The following is a 24068-nucleotide window of genomic DNA, read 5'->3' as shown; positions in this document are numbered from 1 at the left end:
ACTATGAGGTGGAGCTGATAATCATAATTGCTTAGCACTGTGATTTTGAGAAAAATTGTGTTTCTATCTGTCTATCTATCTATCTATCTATCTATCACTATTTCTTCTATTTCCTTGCATGGATCTATGTTCTCTTTGTCATCCCAAGTGTGTGATTTTTTTTATTATTATTTAATCTATGAACCACTGCAAGAAGTCACAAGAGAGGCCAGCAAACTCTTTGGCAAAAAAAAAAAAAAAGTAAGTTGGAACTTCATGACTTTCCAGTTAGCATTCCCCTACTTTGAAAATGACACCAGCCTACTTTCCTTTTCTCGCTTGAACTTACTAACTTCAAGTGCTAATGAGTAACAACACTTACAATAACACCAGATGCTGATGCATGTGCTTCCCATGTAGAAAACTCAATCTCCACAAAAATCCTCGGATGCAAGTAATTTCATGTTCATCATGCATAGGAGGAAACTGAGGCACACAAAGACTAGATAGGTCCAAAACTGTATACTTAAAGAGAAATTTTATTTAATGCAACTAGAATTGAAGTAGAACACTCAGGGGTGCCAGGAGATAACTCATTTGGTAGAGCACTTACTTTGCCATATGTAAGAAGGACACTGGCTCAAGGCCCTAATAACCACATGGAAGTACCATTTAAAAGGGAAATTTCATGAGTGGTGGAGTTGTGCTGTGGTGTTTCTCCTCTTTCTGTATCTTTTCCCCTTTCACTATCTGGAAAAAAAAAATCAACTGATAATGATGAACCATGTAGACAAGGAAGTTCTGACAGAAAAATATATAAGCAAATAAATTAAAATGGGGGCTGGAGAGGCAACATAAATGATTATACAAAAAGCCCTTTATGCCTGAGTCTCCTAGGTCCCAAATTCAAGCCTCAGAACCACTATAAGCCATACTTGAGCAGGACTCTGCTCTCTCTCTCTCTTTCTCTATCTCTCTCTCTCTCCCTCCCTCCCTTAAAATAAAATAAATAAATAAATACAGAACACTTTAACTTAGAGGCCTGTAATGTGATACCTTTGCAAACAGTTATAACTGAAATTAATATACTGGAGCTGTTGATAATGAACCCCCACCCCAGTAAAGACACTGGATTGTAAAGGCAAAGAATAAACTAATTTTCCTCCCACCATTCACATTTCAAAGTTGGGAAATGTGTGGACTGGGATATAAAAATAATGAAAGCTAAGAGGTTATTCCCTGCTATAACTGGGTTTGAGAGAGAAAATATCCATAAAGCATAAAGCAGACCATTCACTATATTATCTGGCTGTAATGGTTCTGCAGGTTCAACCTGACTCAGTTATTGTCCCACAGCAAGGAAAGATGAAAGGGGACCATGAGGTGACTATGAATAGGAAATCTGCAGTCCCAGCTGCTGCCTACTAATTGGAAGATGACATATTTTTTCTCAAGGAGAACTGGTCATACCAAGCTGATCTGATGGACAAGCAGCAGCTCTGACCTGCAACCTGGAAAACTATGGCCAATGGAAGATACTGTCCTGCTATTCTTCATCTTGAAGATGAACAAGCAGACTTGAGAAAGGATCTTATCTGTTCTCCACAGAGCCTCCCATATCTAAAATTGTCTGCAGAATTAATACAGAAACTTCTGGTCTCTAAAATCCTCACTTCCACACTGATGAATTAATTTTGGCTATTTGCTCACTTTGTTACTATGCCCAACTCTGACATATTCCATCCCAATACCTCATAATCAACTGTTGATTTAGTGTCTCTCCTTACCTGTTTCCTGAACTGGTCCTGTCCATGGACCTTCTACTTTCCTAATGACCTCAGACTAAGTCTAAAACCTGTCTTGTCTGAAATGATTCCAACACCCAGACAAAATCTTGAGCTGGTGGGGTTGTAAGTTACATTGGCCACACTGTTAGAGGAAATTCAATATAAAAAATCTTGGATGGAGGAAGCACCAGCAGCCTCCTTTAGATTGGATGCCTGGAAAGTCCCTTTTTATTTCAACATTTGAACCTAGACTGTTAGAAAAATCCAGATCCAGGGAGTTGGGCGGTAGTGCAGCGGGTTAAGCACAGGTGGTGCAAAGCGCAAGGACTGACTTAAGGATCCCAGTTTGAGCCCCAGCTCCCCACCTGCAGGGGAGTATTTCACAGGTGGTGAAGCAGGTCTGCAGGTATCTGTCTTTCTCTCCTCTTCTCTATCTTCCCCTCCTCTCTCCATTCCTCTCTCTCTCTCTGTCCTATATAAAAAAAAAAAAAAGAAAAGAAAAGAAAGGAAAAAAAGAAAAATACAGATCACAGGCACAGAAAAAAAAATCCAGATCATAATGCATCAAAATGACCTAAAGTGTGAAACAGCTTTAATAGACACAAGTGATTTGTGTCATTTCTGTTGAAGATGCAGCAATGCAGAGCGTCTCCTTTAACAATCTACCTTTAGGGGGCTAGGTGGTGGCACACCTGGCTGAGAGCACATGCTACAGTGCACAAGGGCCCAGGTTCGAGCCCCTAGTCCCCACCTGCAGGGGGAAAGCATCACGAGTGGTGAAGCAGGGCTGCAGGGATCTCTCTCTCCCTTTCTACCTTACCTCCTCCTCTCAATTTCTGGCTGTCTCTATCCAATAAATAAATAAAGACAATTTTAAAAAAATTAAAAAAAAGAATCTACCTCTAAGGGGGCCAGGTGGGTGGTGCACCTGGCTGAGTGCACATGTTACAATGCGCAAGGACATATTTAAACTGGTATATGACATACCTGGGTACCCTCATCCACTGAGGGCGGGAGGTCTGGAAGGACATCTCCAAGATTATTAAAAGGCATCACTGCCTTTTTGAAGGATCAAATGAGAATGAGTCTCATTTCCCCACAGTAAGAACCCAGTATTTTGACCCCTGCTCACCTTGCCCATCCCAGAATCCTAATACCTGAATCATAGGACTGACTTGCAAACCCCCATATATATATATATAATCACTGACAAAACCATAAGATAAGAGGTGTACAACTCCACACAGTTCTCACCACTAGAACTTCGTATACCATCTCCTCCCTGGACAGCTTTCCTATTCTTTAACCCTCTGGTAGTATGGACCGAAGGTCATTGAGAAAGTAGATACAGAGGAAAAGATACTGAGAGAAAAGAAAAGAGAGAGAGACCAGAATACTACTCAGTTCTGGCTTATAGTGATGCTGGGGATTGAACCTGGGACCTCAGAGCTTCAGGAGTGAAAGGCTTTTGCATAACCATTATGCTGTATCCCCAGTTCCCCATCTTTGTTTTAAGCCCTAGATGGATGCTCAGTGTGTCTGTATAAGAATTAAAAGTGTTGTAAAGACCCTGTCAGTGAGGTCATCTCCAGTCAGATGATGACCAGACCAGAGGAAAGTCCCAGGCTTTAGACTTTCAATTTCAGACTTCAGAGCTGGGTAAGACTTCATAGTGGAGCCCAGGCCAGGAAGCCAGTCATCAGGCCTTGAGGAGATAATAGTGACCAGGTATTGGTCCTGCCAAAGTTCTGGCCTCTGCTTATGATTCAAGGAGAGAAGTAGGATGGGGGGAAAAAAAGGGACACTGAGGCAAAAGGCCAATCATCATAGAAACGGGGTCACCAGGAAAGCCACAAGATAAAATTCTGACTCAGGCATTGTGCAAGTGCCCAGAAGTCATCTAGAACTCATTGGATATGGCATGAAAATAACCGCAGCTTTCCTGAGTGCTACTTGATCAACTAAGCAGTTTCCATAATGAGTTTATTACATGCTCAAAACAACCATATAAGTTATTTCCCCCATTTTATAGATGACAGGAGCAAGGACTTTTAGGTTGCAAATTTCATGTCTAACCAACTATCTTTCCAGGGTTCTACTGTGCAGAAACCCAATTTCAAGGTCAGTAATTGATCCAGAACATGTAAACTTGATGGCTGCAGGCAGGAGGGACTGGGAGAAGTACAGATTGATGTTCACTATCAAAAAGCACACACACACAATAACAGCTCACCAGCCCATCCGTGGAGAAGTATTCCCTGTGTTGTAGACTCACAGCCCCAGAGAACAACTTATTCAGTCACATTGCTATTACCTTTCCTTTCATGAGTAATCTTTTTCATGTTAGTCACCAGCTTTCAGAGTCAAGAGGAAATCAGATGAGTGGTGTCCTAAGTTCCTTGTCACTTAGAACAGAAGCCACAGCATTACTTCTGTCCACAAAGCACATTCATGAACATTTACTGAACATTCCATTGAGAATCAGGACAATAGTGCTGAGGATGGACAGAAAACACCACATGATTCTCATTACAAGAAGATGTTTAGAGGCAGGAGAGTGGCAGTAATACCAACTACTCGCCATGGAATGCCGCTCTAGACTGATCGACCCTGACTCACATGTGTTCCTTGGATAATGACTGGTCAAATTGCTGAAGAGGAGATTTTAGAGAAGAAAAGAGCCTCCTCACAGAGCAGAGATCACACCCATTAGCTGGGTCAGGGAGATGTGTAGCTACAGTGCATCAGACTTGAATGCCTAAACCACCCCAATCCTCAAAAGGTTCAGTCTCTGACACCACCATATACACCAGAGCTATCAGTCATGTTATGAAAATAAATAAATACATCTTTGAAATAAAACAAAAACAGCACTGCCGTATAATATAAGCAAGAAATTAAATTTTATAACCTTCTGTCACTAGCATATGAGGTTGTTTGTTATGGCAGTTAACCCAGGCTGACTAAAACAGAGTCTCTGAGTCAAGTCAGCTCTCTGAGCTGAGGCCAAAACAGTCAGCAACACTTGGTGCTACCATCTGGTGCTTTCCAAGCTAGACTTCACTAATTGCACACCATCCATGGTCTTTGTGATGTCCCTTTCTGCTCCCATGCTTCAGTACATTGTCCCTCTTTAATGGTTCTGAAACCAGTAAGAGGGAAGAGAGCCAGTACTATGCAATAATCCAAAAGACAGACTGAAAGCTAGCACACCCAGTCAAAGAAACCTCAGCCCTGGACTTGATTTGGCTTCTGATTCACCCTGACACCCCAAACACACTTCCTTAGTTCCCTGGTCTAGCTTCTTCATCTCTAAAGTTATAGGATTGACCTCCCTGATCCCATAGCACCATGCTTACACTTTTGGATTCTAACGTGCAGACTCAAGGTTTGAGAGAGAAGGATGTAGGTTAGTTAGATCTGTGGAGATAATTAATGAAGGTGATTTCCCCCACCCTCCACGGGAAAACAGCTTCTATTGTAAAGGAGAAAATAGTCAAAACTGATGTCATACTCAGCTACCTTATGGTTTCACACATGTATGGAATATAGATAATTGAAGCACATGAACTTTTAAAAATAAAAAAACTTTTAAAAATAAAAAAAAATAAAAAATAAATAAAAATAAAAAATTTTTAAAAAGTCTGTAAGACTTCAGGAGGCAGAAGATGGTTATTTAGGGGGAGGGGGAGGTTAAGTGATCATGTTACCATATACAAAGGCCCAGGTTCAAGTCCCCAGTCCCCACCTCATGGGAAAAAGCTTCACAAGTAGTGAGGCAGTGTTGTAGGTGTTTCTCCCTCTCTCTTCTCCTGCCTCTCAGTTTTTCTCTGTCTTATCAAATAAAATAAGTAAAATAAAATTTAAAAATATATTTAAAAAAATACATATACAGTGGTCTACCACTTTGATTTTAAGACACTTTAAAATGCACTGTAAAGTAAAAGATATTTCTCAGTAATTGAATAGAAGGCATATATGCCTGAGGTCCCAGTTGTGATCTTCATCATTGCATATGCCAAAGATATACTCTGAAATCTTTAAATAAATAAAAAAGTTAATATTTCTGTGGGCTTACAACTATGAAAGTAATTGATCTAGTAAAAATAAATAAATGAATCTTTATAAATAGAAAAGATTTTGCATTTTTTATGAATGCATTCCTTTGTGTGTATAAAAGTATTTTTGGTGAATTCACATAGAACTAGAAGAATTCACGTAAAACTCATAAACCTGGTTGCTTCTGAGTTTAGGTAGAAAGGAACTGAGAACTTAGGTAAAAAGAAATTAGACGAGGACCATCATATCTATGTGAGATCCAAGAATTCCCTTACTAGGGCCCTGGATGATGAGGTGGCACGGTAATGACCAAAAAGGCCATTGCTAAAGTATGCCAGTCTCTTGTCCTTAACTAGCTTTTGTAGTCCTTAGTCTATCTGACAGGTTACACTTACTATTCTTACCTTTAGGTTTCTCATTATTAAGCAATTTAGATAGAAGGCATCAATGTCTGAGGTCCTAGTTTGATTTTCATTATTGCATATGCTAAAGAGAGACTCTGAAATCTCTCTGTGTGTCTCTCTGTCTCTCTCTGTGTCTCTCTCTCTCAAAATAGTTTGTATCCATACAACTCTGAATACAATTGATTTATATCTTAATGCTTTTCAGCTATCAAGTTGCAGATACTACCATAATGCCATCCTTACTTACCTGGGCAGATGACCTCACCAATGAGTCCCAGAACCCCACCTTACCAGAGCCCTACCCCACTAGAGAAAGATGGAAACAGGCAGAGGTGGGGAGGCATATATCAACCTGCCAACACACAGGTCCAGCATAGAAGTAATTACAGAATCCAGACCTCCCACCTTCTGCACCTCATAAAGATCTTTGGTTCATACTCCCATAGGGATAAAGAATAGTGAATCTTCCAATGGAGGGGAGGGGATATGGAACTCTTGTAGTGGGAATTGTATGGAATTATACCCCTCTTATCTCACAACCTTGTCAATCATTATTAAATTACTAATAAAAAATTTCAGTAAATAAATTATAGTTAAGCAAATAAATAAATAAATAAAATGGTGGGTTTCTGACTGCTATCCTCCAGTTCTCATTGAGATAGTAGTGTGATTTATGCAACTTTATGATAGAAGACAAAAGGTAATGGACCTTTGAATGTTGGTGTCAAAAGTGACAATCTTGATTTACCAATTACAGAGTGATCTGCTAGTCTTTGCAGCTGAAGTCTTAAACTACTGAAATTTGAGAAAAATCGTATTTCTATCTATCTATCTATCTATCTATCTATCATCTATCTGTTATCTATCTCTATCTCTTGCTCCTTCTCTTGACAAAGTCTGAATACTCCATGGTTTTCTCAGTTCCATTACTACTATATCTTCCAGAGGTCTGGCTGTGAATCTCATACTATTTATTCTCAGTCCAGATTGTTTGTTATTTCTGCATCTTTCTCTACAGAACTCTCTGGGCCATGTTCTAAAGGGACTTAGTCAGAATCCCACCACAGCACTCAGTAGACCAGAGCACAGAGGGCCAAATAGCAACTTGAAAAGAATAACCTACTCAGCTGCCCTTGGCTATCCAGATGCTAAACTGCCATGTTTATTTTGAGGTGGCTTCCCTGACATTAGTAAGATGATTGCCTGGCAGCTCTCCAGGCAGAAAGAGGAACCAAGAACCACCTCCTGCTCTGGATGTTTCTTTCATGTAGATAAAGCACTTCCCTTTTCTTAGTTAAATACCCACCCATTGTGGTTCAATCCTCTCTCCTCTTCCTTCCCAGACTTCTCACAGAGCCCTAGACTGGTTTGATGGATAATTTCATGTATAAATTTGGAGAGGCCATGATACCCAGGTATTTGAACAAATATGTATCACTATTGCTGTGATCATTTTTATTTTATTTTATTTTATTTTTTCCCTCCAGGGTTATTGCTGGGGTTCTGTGTCTGCACTATGAATCCACTGCTCCTGGAGGCCATTTTTTTCCCTTTTGTTGCCCTTGTTGTTTATCATTGCTGTTGTTGTTACTATTGTTGTCATTGTTGTTGGATAAGACAGAGAAATCGAAAGAGGAGGGGAAGACAGAGAGGGGAAAGAAAGATAGACACCTACAGACTTGCTTCACTGCTTATGAAGTGACCCCCCACTGCAGGTGGAGAGTCAGGACCTCCAACTGGGATCCTTACACCAATCCTAGTGTTTTGCTCCATGTGCATTTAACCTACTGTGCTACCACCTGGCCCCTTGCTGTGATCATAATTTTTAGATGAGTCTGTAGACTTTAGAGCAGAAGAGATTGCTCACTGGGTAAGGTACCTGTAATGAATGTCGTGTGTGAACCAGGTTCAAGTCCAAGTACCACATGAGAGATACTATGGTAACAGAGAGAGCTTCAGTGCTTTAATACCTCCCCCTCCATTTGTATATCCATTTCTTTCTCTACTTCTCTAAATGAATACAAAAAAAGGCCAAATTGATGACATTGCACATGCAAGAAACACCAGTTCTACCAAGAGGTAAAAGAAAGAAAAGCTGTAGACTTTGATCAATGCAAGTTGTTCATAATGTTAATGATCCTCTTCCAATCAGTTGAAGGTCTTACATAAAAGATTGACCTCATTCCAAGAAGAGGGCATTCTGGAAGCAGAATAGCTTCAGACCCTATCTACTACTGTAACTATTCTTTGGGCCTCCAACCTTATGTGTACCCTACAGACTACGCATCTAGATATGTGGATGGATGGTAGCTAGATCTATGGGTAGATAGTAGAGATACAAATGGATAGATAGGTAGATAGACATAAGTATAGATATGGGTAGATAATAGACTAGGTATATGATATAGATAGATAGATAGATAGATAGATAGATAGATAGATAGATAGACAGACAGATAGACAGACAGATAAGGAAGCATAGCTAATTTGCTATGGAACTATACATTCATCTGACAGTTTCTACTTTTCTCAGGAGAACACTGAGCTACTACACCTAGAAAAGGAGAAAGTGTCAGTCTTTCCCTTGCTTTAAGGCTTCTTTCTCCCCAAAGCCAACGTCATTTTAAACCTTAACACTATCAGGGATATATTTTGAGTATATATAGTATATAGTATGCTTAATCTTTGATATAATAAACAAAAGATTAAAAAATTGAAGAAACATTTCTTCTCTAGAGGCAAGCTATCCAGAAAAGCTCTGGTCATAGTAAGAAGTCCCAGCTCATCTGCACTATATAACTTGAAGGTGGCAGGGAGGTAGGTCTACAAAGAAACCAGGATTAAAGGGAAATCACTACAGTTTGTAATCATAACTATTTTTATATTGTTCTGTTTAATCTTAGACAAATCTATTTTATATGTCTATGCTCTGATTTGTCTCAGAAATGGGTCAAACTAATTAAAAAATTGTCAATTTACTGATAGTTGAGGTTTGGGTTTTACGTAAATGTGATATTAAATAGGGATTATGAGTGTGGAGGTTCAGGTTTTGCTGGGAGGGTTGGGGGAGAGGCAGGTGATGAAATAAAAGTTTAGGGGTCAGAATCAGGGTCGTCAATAATTTTATGTGTAAAAGATACATTTCAGATGGCCGAATAGTCACAGAATGATGGTACTCAGGTAAAGGTAGAATTGTTATGGGTTTGTGGTCAGTGATAACAGGGTCAGGGATTAGGAAGCAGAATCTCAGTTGAGAGCAACAGAGCCTGCTATGACATGATCCTAATAAGTTTATCTTTGATCCAAAGAGAAATAAACAAGCAGAAAACTCCCTATGTCAAAGCCAGCTTTCCATTTTGCCCTTCCAGGTAAGAAAAAGCACATATTCTAGCAACTTCACCCAAGAAGGAGTCCAAGGAAGCTGGGAAATCCCCTGGAAGCCCACAGTCAACTGAGGCCACACAGTGGGCTTTTTCTAAGCAAACATTTTGAGAGAAACCAAAGTGATGATGGTGTGGAAGAATGAGTGGGGCTGTCCCCTTGCACAGAAACACGGCTGATGAAAACACAAGGATTAGTACAAATGAATCATTGCCAGTTCTCTGCCTGAAAGTGTTTGTGAGTGTCAACCTAATAAATATCAGGTCTCTGAAATTGCTGACAAATCTCCACCCAGCTTGGGAGTTAGAGAGATGGCTTCCAAAATAGGTGGGAGAAAAAAGTGTCAAATGGAGATATAGGAGCATACCACCTTCCAGAATTCATGTTCCTCCTTTTGGTAAAATCATTTCCTACTTTTTTAGAGGTGTGGGTGATTCTAGAATCTAGATGAATGGTGGCTGCTATCCCAACCTTTCTTTCCTCAGTGCTAGAGGCAACTCAAGTCTACCTTTGACAGCAAAGAGAAAATTTTTTCCCTGGTGGGACTTTTAGGATTCAGGAGACAAAAAACACTGCCTTGCTTTGGGCTAGTAGCAGTGAAGATATACTAAGGTTCTCTGGAACACTTTCAGAGAGAATATAGGGCAGCATTCTTGTCTAGGGTAGTAGATACAGAAAGTTATAAAGTAAATCTCTGTAATTAAAGTGTATAGAATTAAAGAGGGAGGATAGAGATGAGTGCTCAAATAAAGTGGGAGATATTTGAATTACATCACTAGCGTGTTTCATTTTCAACATCCTGGCCTCAGCATCCTATAGAAGCCTTGTAAAGTATCATGACTGCGGGAAATTATGTAAAGGGTACAGGTCTATTTGTACTATTTAAAAAATAACTGGTTGATCGACAAATGATTCACCATGCAATACATTTATACCAAGTGCACAGTTCATTGGGTTCTTGCATTTTTTCTGAATTCTGCATTCACAATTAGTTTTATAATATTTTCATTATATCCCCCCAAATAAATTACATTCATATTTTGTTTATGTTGTTTCTTGGAATTAACTGATCCAGAATATTTCATTGTTTGACTTTTAATTTCAGAATTATCTCATTTTTTATTTTTATTAATAATTTAATAATGATAAATAAGATTGTGAGATAAGAGGGGTATAATTCCATACAATTCCTACCACCAGAGTTTTATATTCCATCCCCCTCATGGGAAGTTTCCCTGTTCTTTATCCCTCTGGGAGTATGGACCAAAAATATTTATGGAGTGCACAAGGTGGAAGCTCTGGCTTATATCACTTGTTCTATGCTAGGCACATGTGTTGTCAGGTTAATACATACCCCCAGCCTGTCTCTATCTTTCCCTAGTGGGGCAGGGATCTGGGGAGGTAGGGTTCCAGGGAGGTAGGGTTCCAGGACACATTGATGAGGTCATCTTTCCAGGGAAGTCAGGTTGGTGTCATGGCAACATCTGCAACTTGGTAACTGAAAAGCATTAAAATATAAAACAGAACATTTGTTTTAATGATCAGGAATCTAAAGCTAAGAGTATAGCAGACGAGATTTGGGGTCTTCATGTTGGAAGAAGCTAGAAAATCTATTGTAGGTATATTCTTAGAGAGGAAAACAAAGTAAGAGAGGGGGAGAAACCAAAGTTTTCCTCTATAGAATGAGAACCAGGCTGCAGCCTGGGTCACAAACATGTCAAAGCAGGCACCTTCTCAGGGGAGCTATCCTGTGTCCTCCTACATTTTAACCCATCACTCCCCAACTTCCATATATCTCAAACCTTAGGCAATCACTGCTCTACTTTCTGTCTCTATAGAGTCTCCTGCTTTAGGCACTTCATATAAATGAAATCATACAATAAACACAATGGTCCTTTGTGACCGACTTCTTCCACTTAGCAATTACTGAAGTGTATGCCAACAATTTGTTTCTTCTTATTGATGGAAAATATTCCATTGTATGAATATATCATATTTTATTTATCTGTTCAAAGATACTGGGATGTTGCCATTTTTCATTATTATGAATTGTCTTCCCATGAATATATATGTACAAAGTTCTCTGTGGACAAATATTTTCTTGAAATAGAATGAAATTTTCTTGACCTGGAAAATGGAATTGTGCGAATTCTAGTGGTTATCATTGGGAGAGAGGTGGCACAGAACTTTAATGGTGGGTGTGATGTGTGGAACTATACCAAGAAAGCACAAAATCTTGTAAACAGCTACTAATAAAACAATGCTTGGGGAAAAAAGTAGCTATCATCTACCCGTTCTATCTACTATCTACTCATATCTATCTATATCTATCTATCTATCTTTCTTTCTATCTCTATGTACTTACCTACCTACCTACCTATCATCTACCCATTTATATCTCTATTATCTACCCATATATCTAGCTACACTATGACCCCAGCAATAGCTTTCCTGGGGATATATCCAAAGTAAACAAATACACCTATCCACAGAAATAGTTCATGCAGTGGAGCATAGGATAAGCTGAATAAGAAAGTCAGCTTGGGAATGATGCAATCATACATGATGGAGGACCTGCTTCAAAAAACAAACAAACAAAAACACCTGGCAGGCACCCAAGAGGTGGTACAGGACTTGCATACACGAGGTTTTATGTTTGATCTATAGGACTGTCCCATGCTGGAGTGATGCTCTGGTTTTCTCCTCATGAATAACTAAGCAAACAAACAAACAAATATTTTTTAAAAAAGAAATGGTGGGGAGAGATGAAAAGTAATTCATTTTTCAAATGAAGTAAAATGCCACCAAAGGAAATATATAAATGCCACCAAAGGATATATATAAATGACAAAGACATACATGAAAAGATGATCAATATCATCAGCTATTCATAAAAAGGTAAATTATAACCACAATAAACTATAACTATTCACCTACAAGTATAGCCAAGATAAAAAAAAAAAAAGCAGAGAAGCCAGTGGTATTCAGTAGGCACAGAAACTGAATGACTCATACATTACTGGTGCTGGGATGAAATTGCTCAATCACCCTTAAAAATAGTCTGTTTCTTGTAAAAACAAACAATATGCTGCTGCTGTGCAACCTACTACTTGCACACTTGGGTGTTTTTCCCAAGTAAATAAAGACCAAATTTCACACAAAAACATGCACAGTCTTTCACATTGAAGCTTTCTTTGTAATAGCCCCAAACTGGAAACAACATAGATGTCTTTCAGTAAATGGTTGGTTAAACAAACTCTGGTACAGCCATACCAAGGAATACTACTCAACAATGGAAAGGAACAAATGATGAACACAATGAACACCTTGCATAAGTCTTCAGAAAGTTAAGATGAGTGAAAAAGCCAATTTCGAAAGATTTTATAATCTAGAATTCATTTTCCATAACTTTTTTTAAAGATAGAAACAGAGAGACCAAGAGAGAGAGTGAAAACGACCACACTATCAAAGCTTCCTTCAGTGCCACAGGGGCCTGGCTAGAACCTTGTATGTGCACATAGCAAAAGGGTTCACTACTCAAGTGAACAATATATTTAATTGTCCCTCTGTAACATTTCCAATAAGACAAAAACATGGAGAACATATTACCACTTGCCAGGAGTTAAGGGTGGATGGACTATAAAAGGGCAACACTAAGAACAGATCTGTGCAAATATTCTGGATCTTGACTTACCAGTATCACCATCCTGGTGGTGACAGTGCTCTGTAGTCTTGTAAGATGTTACCAGTGGTAGCAGGTGGTAATCCAGTAATACAACAGGTTTTCCACATGTCTTTGCATTATTTCTTAAAATAAATCTATACTTATCCTGAAATAAAAAAGCTTAATTTTGGTTCAGGAAAGTAGCTCCAGGGTAGAGCGACTGCTTTTTCTTTGTAAGGCCTTAAGTTTGACACCCAGAAATTAGTATGACAGAGTGTTGTGTTGATGTCTCTGTCTCTCTCTCAGAAAATGAGTTAAGAATTACTTCCTCCCCCTCTCCATTTCTTCTGTCCTTTTTTCTTTCATACTTTGTTTAGGGAGAGAGAGAGAGAGACTACAGACCACAGACCAAAGCGTCCTTCAGTGTGGTGGAGGCCAGGCTTTAACCTAGGTCCTGCACATGACAGAACACTTAACCAGGTGAACTATTTCAACAGCCCTAAATAAAAGTTTTTGATGATGTTTAAAAACTTAATTAAGAGCAGAGATAGTGCTTTCATAGATTTACTTACAACTCTTTCAATTATTAAGTTTGTCATCTAGGGGAAATTAATACTGTCAGTTTTTCCACCAATAAGATGAGGGAAATATCTACTCATATGTTGTGGTAAAAACCAAATGAAAATAAAAGTGAAACAGCTTAAAGCAAACAAAGCAATTAGTAGTAGCAGTAGACCCATCACAGTTAACCCCAGTTTCTTAGGTCCTCAGCATGTATCTGGCATGGATGACAGGGTCAGAAATATCTTGGGCTCAAGATCATAAGGATCTTAGCATCTCTCAGAGAAACAGAGTGGTAGACAATAAATGATATCACATCACAAGTTTTGTAGGCTTTTGGTACCTGGCAGTGGTGACTTTGGACCTTTCAGAGTATGTATTTACTCTTAACACTGGATTAAGGAAGGCTACCTCTCCTCCTCATCTGTTGCATAGGAATATCTGTATGTTCCATGCCAAGCTAGTGTCATACCCACCCCATTTAATCATTAAATGATTCTCAGACACCTGTCATTCCTACACCAGCATCCTTACTTCTAACACATTCATCTAACATCAAAATTGCCATCTATTTATTTATTTTTCATTAAATCAAGTCTCTACATAAAAAAATTTTTATAAAGAGAAAAAAATCAAGTGAGCATAAATATAGCTGGCTTATAATGTAGTGGTATGTGATAGTTTAATTAGCAGAACCATTTTTTTCTTAATGGAATATATAATAATAATGAGGTTTTTATAATCAGTAACATTTTAGTTTCTATTAAATATGAATAGTTATGAATAGTCAGTTTTCTATATAGCAAACCAGGGTTGTTTATTAAATATAAAAATCAATTATTTAAATGAATAAATTTTATTAAATTAAATTTTAAACATAATTAAATTTCCACTAGTTTTGCCTGAAGATGTTTTTGCCTGAGGCTTGCTCCTGATCTGCTAGAAAAATGAAATTTTATGAACAAAGAGCAACAAACTGATAGAATCTTCATGATGTATTAATATAATATCCAGTTCCATGCTATTAATAGTAACATAATGCACCACTTAAAACTCTCTCCATTAACAGCAATTATCTGCCTCTGAAAAGTATGGGGACTGGGTATTCTAGCAGATAAGACCAGCATTACTGCTCCTTGAAGTTGGGGTAGTAGTCATTCTTATCTTGGAAGAATGAAAGAGGGCATTGCATTGATTTCACCAAGATCTAGCATGTAACAGTTAGAATGACAACCAGGGGGATGGATAATTTTGCACCCAGTAGAGCACATATGTTACTATGTGCAAGAATTGAAATGCAAATTTGTGGTACCCACCTGTAGGAGAGGACCCTCACAAATGATGAAGCAGTGCTGCAAGTGTCGTACTTTCTCTTACTCTATCTCCCCCCTTGCCTTTCAATTTACCTCTGTCTCTATCCAATAAATAAATAGATAAATAAGTAAAATATCTAAAAAAGAGAAATGACAATCAGTATATATGACTGGAGTCCTCTGTTGATGTGGATAGTCTTACTTAAAATGTGAACTGAAAGATTAAGGAATTGGATGAAATGTATATGTAAATTTAGCAGTTCACATTTCTTTTTCTTTTTATTTCTTTATTGGGGAATTAATGTTTTACATTCAAAGGTAAATACAATAGTTTGTACATGCATAACATTTCCCAGTTTTCCATATAACAATACAATCCCCACTAGGTCCTCTGACATCATTTTTGAACCTGTATTCTCCACCTCACCCACCCCAGAATCTTTTACTTTGGTGCAATATGCCAATTCCAGTTCAGGTTCTACTTGTGTTTTCTCTTCTGATCTTGTTTTTCAACTTCTGCCTGAGAGAACAGTTCACATTTCTATCATAAATACAGCACATTTTCAAGAAATGTATCTATTTTCCTACAATGAGATAAGAGGAGGGTAGGAGAAGGAATCAAGAATGCCGGAAAGGAAGATAGCATTAATAAGGATGGAGAAGTGTTAATAAGGATGGCTGTGTCATAAAGGCATCCCAGTCAGTCCTCTCAGGTGGCAAGAAGTTTGTGCCTTGAAGGGAGACGGAGAGTCAGGAATCTGAATATATAGATATGAGAGATAATTTTCCAAATAGAGAACATACTTTACCATTCACAAGGCCCCAGGCTTGAGTTCAGCAGTATATGGGCATGCCACAGCACAGAGAGAAGCTCTAAAGATAGTGAAGCAGTGTTATGATGCCTGTGTGTGTGTATGTGTGTCTTTCTTTCTAAAATTAAAATTTTTAAGTGAGTCTGGGAGTGGTTAAAAAAAAGGACACCAGTAAAATGATAATGGCTGTTTGAATTCACTATGATACTATGCTCAAAGATTAAATATATAGATAACTCAACAATATAAAAATATTAATAAATATAAATGTAATCCTAATTTTTACCTCACAGGTGTATAGTATAGGTAGGTGCTCAGTGAACATAAATTCCTCACCTTTAGAATAATCTACAAAGATCATTTGGAGTGTCTTTAAGTAATACTAGATTCACTGACTGTTCCCAGATAGATACGTATCACACAACTTTTTTTTTTTTTGCCTCCAGCATTATCACTGGTGCTTGGTGCTACAAATCCACTGCTCCTTGAGGCTATTTTTTCCCCTTTTGTAGCCCTTGTCCTTGTTGGATAGGACAGAGAGAAATTGAGACAGGAAGGGAAGACAGAAAAGGGGAGAGAGAGACACCTGCAGACCCACTTCACTGCTTGTGAAATGTACACCCTGCAGATGAGGAGTCAGGGGCTCAAACGAGATCTTTGTGTCTGTCCTTGCTCTTGGCACCATATGCATTTAACCTGCTGTGCTACCACCTGGCCCCCCACACATTTTTTTAAAATTTTTTTATTTAAAAAAGGAAACACTCATATGTATTTTATTGATTTTTGCTGCAACAGTAAATGGGGGTGATTTCTGGATGTCTTCTTCTTCAGATTTAGTGTTTGCATAAAGAAATGCCACTGATTTTTGTACATTGATTTTGTAGCCTGACACCTTGCTATATTGCCTAATAACTTCCAGTAATTTTCTGCTGGATTCTTTAGGTTTTTCTATGTATACTATCATATCATCTGCAAATAGTGAGAGCTTGACTTCTTCCATTCCAATCTGTATTCCTTTGATTTCATTCTCTTGCCTGATTGCAATGGCAAGAATTTTGAATACTATGTTGAAGAGTAATGGTGATAGTGGACAGCCCTGTCTATTCCTTGATCTGAGAGGGAATGATTTCAGCTTCTGTCCATTGAGTATGATGTTGGCTGTAGGTTTACTATATATGGACTCCACTATCTTGAGGAATTTCCCATCTATTCCCATTTTTTGTAGTGTTTTGAGCATCAATGGGTGTTGGATTTTGTCAAAGGCTTTCTCTGCATCTATTGAGATAATCATGTGGTTTTTGGTTTTGCTTTTATTGATTGGTGAATGACATTGATTGACTTATGGATGTTAAACCAGCCTTGCATTCCTGGGATAAACCCCACTTGGTTGTGATAAACAATCTTTTTGATATACTGCTTGCCGGGCTAGCTTCGCAGGTGGGAGACAGAGACAACAAGGGACTCATGGCTGAGTGGTACGCAATTCAGTCTTTATTCATGTGGAATGCAGCGCAATCTAAGCTAAGCTATAATCACAATCCTGTCCTTATATATACTCGCCAAGTAGGGTGGAAACAGGATGTGACATAGAGAGGGTGGAGTGAAAAAAGACTGGTGGAAATCAGGGTGTACTAGGAGAGGGGATGGAGCAAAAAGACATCGTGAGGCAGTGGGGATTAAACCAATGCCCTGCAGGCAAGGTGGTGCTTAGTTAACAGTGGTTATGTAAATATAATACAGTGTTAAGCAGGGGGGATTAAGCCAATGAAACAGAAGGGGTTTTAGAAGCAGAATTAGAAGCATACCAACATTTCCCCCTTTCTTTTAAACTAATGGCCATAGTATCAGGAGTGTGGGGTGAACAGAAACCTATATCGTACAGGCATTTTCAAAAGAACTGGCACAAGACATGGAGGAACAAAATAGGAGAGCAGAAAGAACCAGTGTGATGCCAAGGGGAAGCCTGGGGGGAGCATTTCCTGTCTCAAAGGGCAGTGCCTAGCAGGCAAAAGGGCATTTCTTGCCTCTGGGGGCATCTATTGCCTCAAAGGTCGTTTCCTGTCTCTGTGGGCATCTCTTGCCTCTGGGGGAGTTTCATGCCTCAAAGGGTGTTTCCTGCCTCTGTGGGCATGACCTAGTAAGGAGGGAGAGTTTTCTACCTCTGGGAACAGGGCCTGCAGGCAAGGGGGTGTTTCCTATAGAGTCCCAAGGCAGATGGCTGCAAAGTATATGCACTGATGTGGTCAATCTTTGAGAAACCCAGCAGCATAAAGGGAAACTGTGTAAAGTTGTGTAAAGTGTCCAAGAGGTGTACCAGTAAGTCCAATGGAAGTGTCAGTCCAAAGCAGATGACCACGGAATAAATGCCAGGGGATAAAACGCTGCACATCTGTCTCAATGGGGAATTTTAGCCACTGGAATTCTGCTTTCCTGTAAAGAGTGAGCTTTGGAGTCTGTGAATCTGTTTCTTCAGGTCGTGCCAGGTCACATCATTGGTTTCTGGGGGTGCATTGTAGTCATGTCATCTTGTGGGAGATGTCAGAGAACAGGGGTCCAAATGGATTTCCAGGGATTCCATTTGAGTAGATGCTTTTTCATGTGAAGACTTGACAGGTGTAATTCACTTACTTGTCAAACAAAACTTGTAGCAGATTAGAAGTTTACTATAATTGATAACTCCATTATAATTAGAAATCCTTTCTAGTATGATTTTAAGGTTGTTTAAACAGTTTAAACTCAATAAAAGAACCGTGGTTAGAAGCCTTAGGCATGAGAATCATTAACATAATCATTGCACTATCTGCCTCACCCATAACTCATACAGTTATCAGGATTAAGTGTTTCAGATTTATGGCAAGACATTAAAAAAAAATCAAAGGAGGACAAAACAATTTTTTGAATTGTTTCTGGATGCCTCTAGAAATCATGGCTGCGTCCAGCTTTTTTTTTTTAAGTCAATGTCATACAAAAATTCAGTCATTCAAATCACTCTCTTATGAAACACAACTGAAAGCAGACAGCAAACTTAAGATATTCAGAGAGAACAACGAGGGGGGAATCGAGAAAAAAGTGGTAGGCAGTTTTTGCTTCTTTCACCTTGAACCAGATTATCCAGATCTCACCATGTAGCATCATGAGTCCCCAGAGGGCGACCTAGTCCAAAAACCTCCTCAAAATTCCATTTAGGGTGCTTCTGACTGTTCCTGCAGGATTGCAGGCATCTATTTTTAAAAGTGTCTGACCATCGAAGAAAGAATCGAATCAGGAGGGTAGAACTACCCACGTTTCTTCATTCTTGGGGACTGCCAGGGTACTCAAGAATGCTCTTCAAGTTAGAGTAGTCCTTCTCCACAGGAAACATGTGAGAGGAAGTCCAAAAAGTCCAAGGAGAAATTTTTGTGCATCTCCCAAGCTCTACGATCACAGTCATAAGAAACCAAAGTGTGGCCCAGAGCAAAATGTAGTCCTTCCATCGATAAACATGGGAGAGGGAATCCAGATAGTCCAAGGAGAAATCTCCGTGCATCTTCCAAGCTCTATGATCACAGTCATATGGAACCGAAGTTCCCAGTCAGGGAACCAAAATGTGGCCGAGAACAAAATGTTCCAGAGACAGAGAAACTGTCTCATGAAGATAGAGTAGAATCTTTGGAAAATCTCTTCATAAGTAGAAAGGCAGGCCATGGCGGCTTTTCTTATCTGGTCTTCTTTCGTCTGCTGCATGTGTGTGGATCTGAGATTCCTGTCCCTGTTTCAGGGCACCAACTGCTGTATCTGGTTGGCTGAGATCTTGTTTATTACTTTGGCATCTATGTTCATCAGAGATATTGTTCCATAGTTTTCCTTTTTTGTTATGTGGTGGGAATTGTGTGAAGCTGTACCCCTCTTATAAATCAATAAAGCTGTACCCCTCTTATAAATCAATATTTCCTTTTTATAAATAAAAAATAATAAAAAATTCAGTCTGATTACAAGCTTGAAGTCTTAAGTGCTTAGATTGAAGAACATATATTTATCCTATGGTCTGTGCATTAAAAGGTTTAAGTCATTAAATCAGTTTTTTTTCTCTCATATTGAGTAAGTAGTGATTTATGAGACAACAAGTTAATAAGAGTATATATAAACACCATTCCCACCAACATAGGTCTGTGTCCTGCCCCTTACCCCCCCCCCGATATTGAAGTTGAGCACCCACCTAGAGATTTTTACTTTGATGCCCTACTCCAAACTCAGTTAGATCTACTTTGAGTTTCCTTTTCTGTTCTTCTTTCTCAACTTATGTTTATGAGTAGGATCATCCCATACTAATATTTCTGACTTAGCTTACTTAACACAATTCCTTCTAGCTCCATCCAAGATGGGTCAGAGAAGGTGGGTTTATTGTTCTTAATAGCTGCATAGTATCCCATTATTTAAATATACCACAGCTTTCTCAGCCATTCATCCGTTGTTGGACACCTGGTTTGCTTCCAGGTTTTAGCTATTATGAACTGTGCTGCTATGAACATAGGTGTACACATTTATTTTTGGTTGGATGTTATGGAGTGCTGGGGGTATATCCCTAGGAGAGGAATTACTGGGTTGTATGGAAAGTCTATATTTAGCCTTTTGAGGGTTCTTCAGACTGCTCTCCACAGAGGTTGGACCAATTTACATTCCCACCAGCAATGCAGAAGAGTTCCTTTGTCCCCACAGCCTCTCCAGTATTTGTTGCTGCTGATCTTTTTGATGTGTGCCTTTCTCACAGGAGTGAGGTGGTATCTCAATTTTGTCTTTATTTGCATTTTTCTGATAATCAATAACCTAGAGCAATTTTTCATGTGTTTATTAGCCTTTTGGATCTCTTCGGTAGTCAATATTCTGTTCATATTCTCAGCCCAATTTTGGATGAGATCATTTGTTTTTTTGTTGCTAAGTTTGGCGAGCTCTTTATATATTTTGGTTACTAGTCTCTTTTCTGGTGAATGGCATGTGAAGATCTTCTCCCATTCTGTGAGGGGTTTCTTTGTTTGGGTGATTTTTTTTTTCCTGTGCAGAAGTTTTTCAATTTGATGTAGTCCCATTGATTTGTTTTAGTTTTAGTCTTCCTTGTAATTCGGTTTGTATCATCAAAGATGTCCTTGAGGTTTAGGTGGGAAAGTGTTCTATCAATGTTTTCCTCTAAGTATTTGACAGTTTCTGGTCTAACATCCAGGTCCTTGATCTATTTGGAGCTGACTTTTGTTTCTGGTGAGATAAATATGTTCAGTTTCATTCTTCTGCATGTTTCAATCCAGTTTTCCCAGCACCGTTGAAGAGAACCGCCTTCCTTCATTTAATATTTTGGGCCCCCTTAGCAAAGATTAGATGTCCATAGGTGTGAGGCCCACACATGCTACAACTTTCAAAGACCTGGGTTCCAGCCACATCCCCACCTGCAAGGGGAAAGCTTTTTGAATGATAAGTAATGTTGCATATCCTTCTCTCTCTTTCTCTCTCTCTCTCTCTCTCTCTGTCTCTCTCTCTCTCTCTCATACACACACACACACACACACACACACATACACACACACAGTTCCTGTAGTTCAGTATTCTCCACTATCAAAATGCATCTCCCCCCCAATACCATGGAACATCTGAAGTCAAGCTGACTTTCCGAAAACAATCCTGAAAATTCTACATGTTGAATAAGGAAGAGGTTACTAGGGACTTGAGTTCCACATGGCCTTGGTACTGATGGGTAAATTAGGCCAGACAGGGACAAAAGTCTAGACTCTTAGGATGAGTTAAAGGCAGTTCCAAAACTGAAACCAAGTTGTTTTCCTTCCAACTGTGCATTCATCTTTGCCATCTGCATATGCCCTTTGTCTGATCTACTGCCACCATAAGCCAGTGACATGGATGCTGAAATAGAATTTCCATCCTTGATGGGGGCAGATAACCATGTCCATGATGCTGCCCACTGTTCTCTGGAGAACTGACACATAGGTTACTTTGAGGGCAACACATATCCTAGCAGACACATAGTTACTTTGAGGACAACTGATATCCTAGCAGATCAGAAAAAAAAAAAAAATGATGACAAGCTGCAGTGTTATTCTCTAAATTCCTTATCACTACAGATTATCTACTGCCTGGAAGACAGTTGATAACAAGTCAGCAGTGTACCACCTATCTTCTTTGTACTAAAATAAATCACTGATAGAAATACAAGTAGAAAAAAATTAATCCACCTAGTTATGGACAAACCGTAGTATTTCTCTCTCCCCCTCCTCCGTGTTGTGTGTGTGTGTGTGTGTGTGTGTGTGTGTGTGTGTGTGTGTGTGTGTGTGTGTAGACAGACAGACAAGCGGGGATTGTAACTATAGTTTTCTTCAGTGCAGTGTGGGTCAGGCTCAAACCTGTATCATGTGCATGACAAAGCCGTACAGTAACTGAGTTACTTCACAGACACATAAACTAGGATCTTTTTAGAGATAGTGACACTCATAAAGACTAAGTATTTACACAACTAATAATTCATAAAGTTAATAATAGACTGAAAGAAATTTCAGGAGAATATGTATGTGTCCAAAGATCTAACTCCTTCATCCCACTAGATTTCTTCCTTGGACTCTCAAAAAGAAAAAAAGAAGTGCTGTGGTTCAGAGATAAGAGAGTCCATGTTGAATGGGGGCAAATTCAGGAGAATATCCTGGGTCTCTTGTCATTTTAAATGAGTCTTAAAGGGCTAGGGGAAAGCATTGCAGAGAGTGAGGAAGTAAAGAAATGTAAAGAGAAACACAGACAGGTCAATGTGAAGGATGGCTCCCTGCAGAGTGGGAAGTAAAAGCCATCAGGCCAAGGGACCTGAGCACACTATGGCAAGCACCACAGACTTCATGGAGGAATTTTTTAATCATTTATTTATTTAAATTTGACATAAAGAAATATAAATAACTGAAAACTGAGAGAGAAAAAGAAACTCCTACAGCACTACATCACTGCTTGTTCAGCTTCCCCCTTGCAGGTAGGGAGTAGAGACCTGAACCTAGGTTCTTGAGCATGATAACGTGTGCTCATTTGGGTACATCATTGTCTGGCTTCTTATGGAGGATCTTTAAGTTGGAAGATGGTCAGAGTGTCCCCACATACCCCCCAGAATCTCTTTGGCAGAGGGATGGAAGAGGGTTGAGAATACAGGTTTTGAGTCAAGGTGATTTGAGTTTGAGCCCTATCCTTGCCAGGAAGTAATTAGTTGCAATATTGGGTAAGAGACATTTTATTTCATATAGCATTTAGGATAAGCCTAGCATATAACAAATGCTAAAAATGAGCTCACCTGGGAGGGTGTGTGCTTCACTGTGCATAGCATGACTCAGGATCATGATTCCAGTCCAACTCCCATTGCACTGGGGAAAACATTGATAATGTCTTTTCCACCATCTGTCTCTGTTTCTCTGAATAGAACAGTAAAGCTCTGACAATGAAAATAAACAAAAATTTTAAAAAGCTAAAAGCAAAGGGGGGGTGAGAGAAAGAGAAATTGGAAGTGAAGGTGGAATAGGAAGGAGGAGAAGAATTTGTTGTCATATCTAGAAGAGAGTGGGTCCATGAGTCAGGACTTACTAAAGACCAAGAAGCCACTAAGTTCAGTTAGTAGGAGTCTAAGGTCTGGAAACATGGTCAGGAATCTCCCATGGTCAAGGCTTTGATTTCTGCTTTTTCTGTGGTGTGGTCATCCTTGGTACCCTGATGGACCTATATAAAACACAAGCAGTAGCCATTTATTGAGAAACCCCACCTGTTTTTCTACTGTGGTAGGTGCTAAAGATTCTAATATGAAGTAGACCCTTCTCTCTCTCAGGAGTTTGTAGAATAGTGAGCAAGGGCAGAAAGAACAAAGATATGTAGATAATGAGCTAAAGCAGAGAAGTTAACATTCTGGGTGCTAGGTTGAGCTTAACATGAAGATTTGGGCTTGGAATGGGGCACTTCTGCTGACTTAGACCCCCAAGCAAGAATCAACAGAGACTTTGTTTGACTCACTGCATCTGGAGGAGAGAAAAAAAACTGAAGGAAAAAAAGATTTTTGAAAAGAACAGAAACTGGGCAGATTCAAGTTTCCAAGCAGCATGAGATAATCAAAA

The sequence above is a fragment of the Erinaceus europaeus genome, chromosome 10, assembly GCF_950295315.1.
Source record: "Erinaceus europaeus chromosome 10, mEriEur2.1, whole genome shotgun sequence".
In the NCBI taxonomy this organism is placed as follows: Eukaryota; Metazoa; Chordata; class Mammalia; order Eulipotyphla; family Erinaceidae; genus Erinaceus; species Erinaceus europaeus.
The sequence above is the reverse complement of the archived record's forward strand: the minus strand, read 5'-3'. Positions refer to the sequence as shown.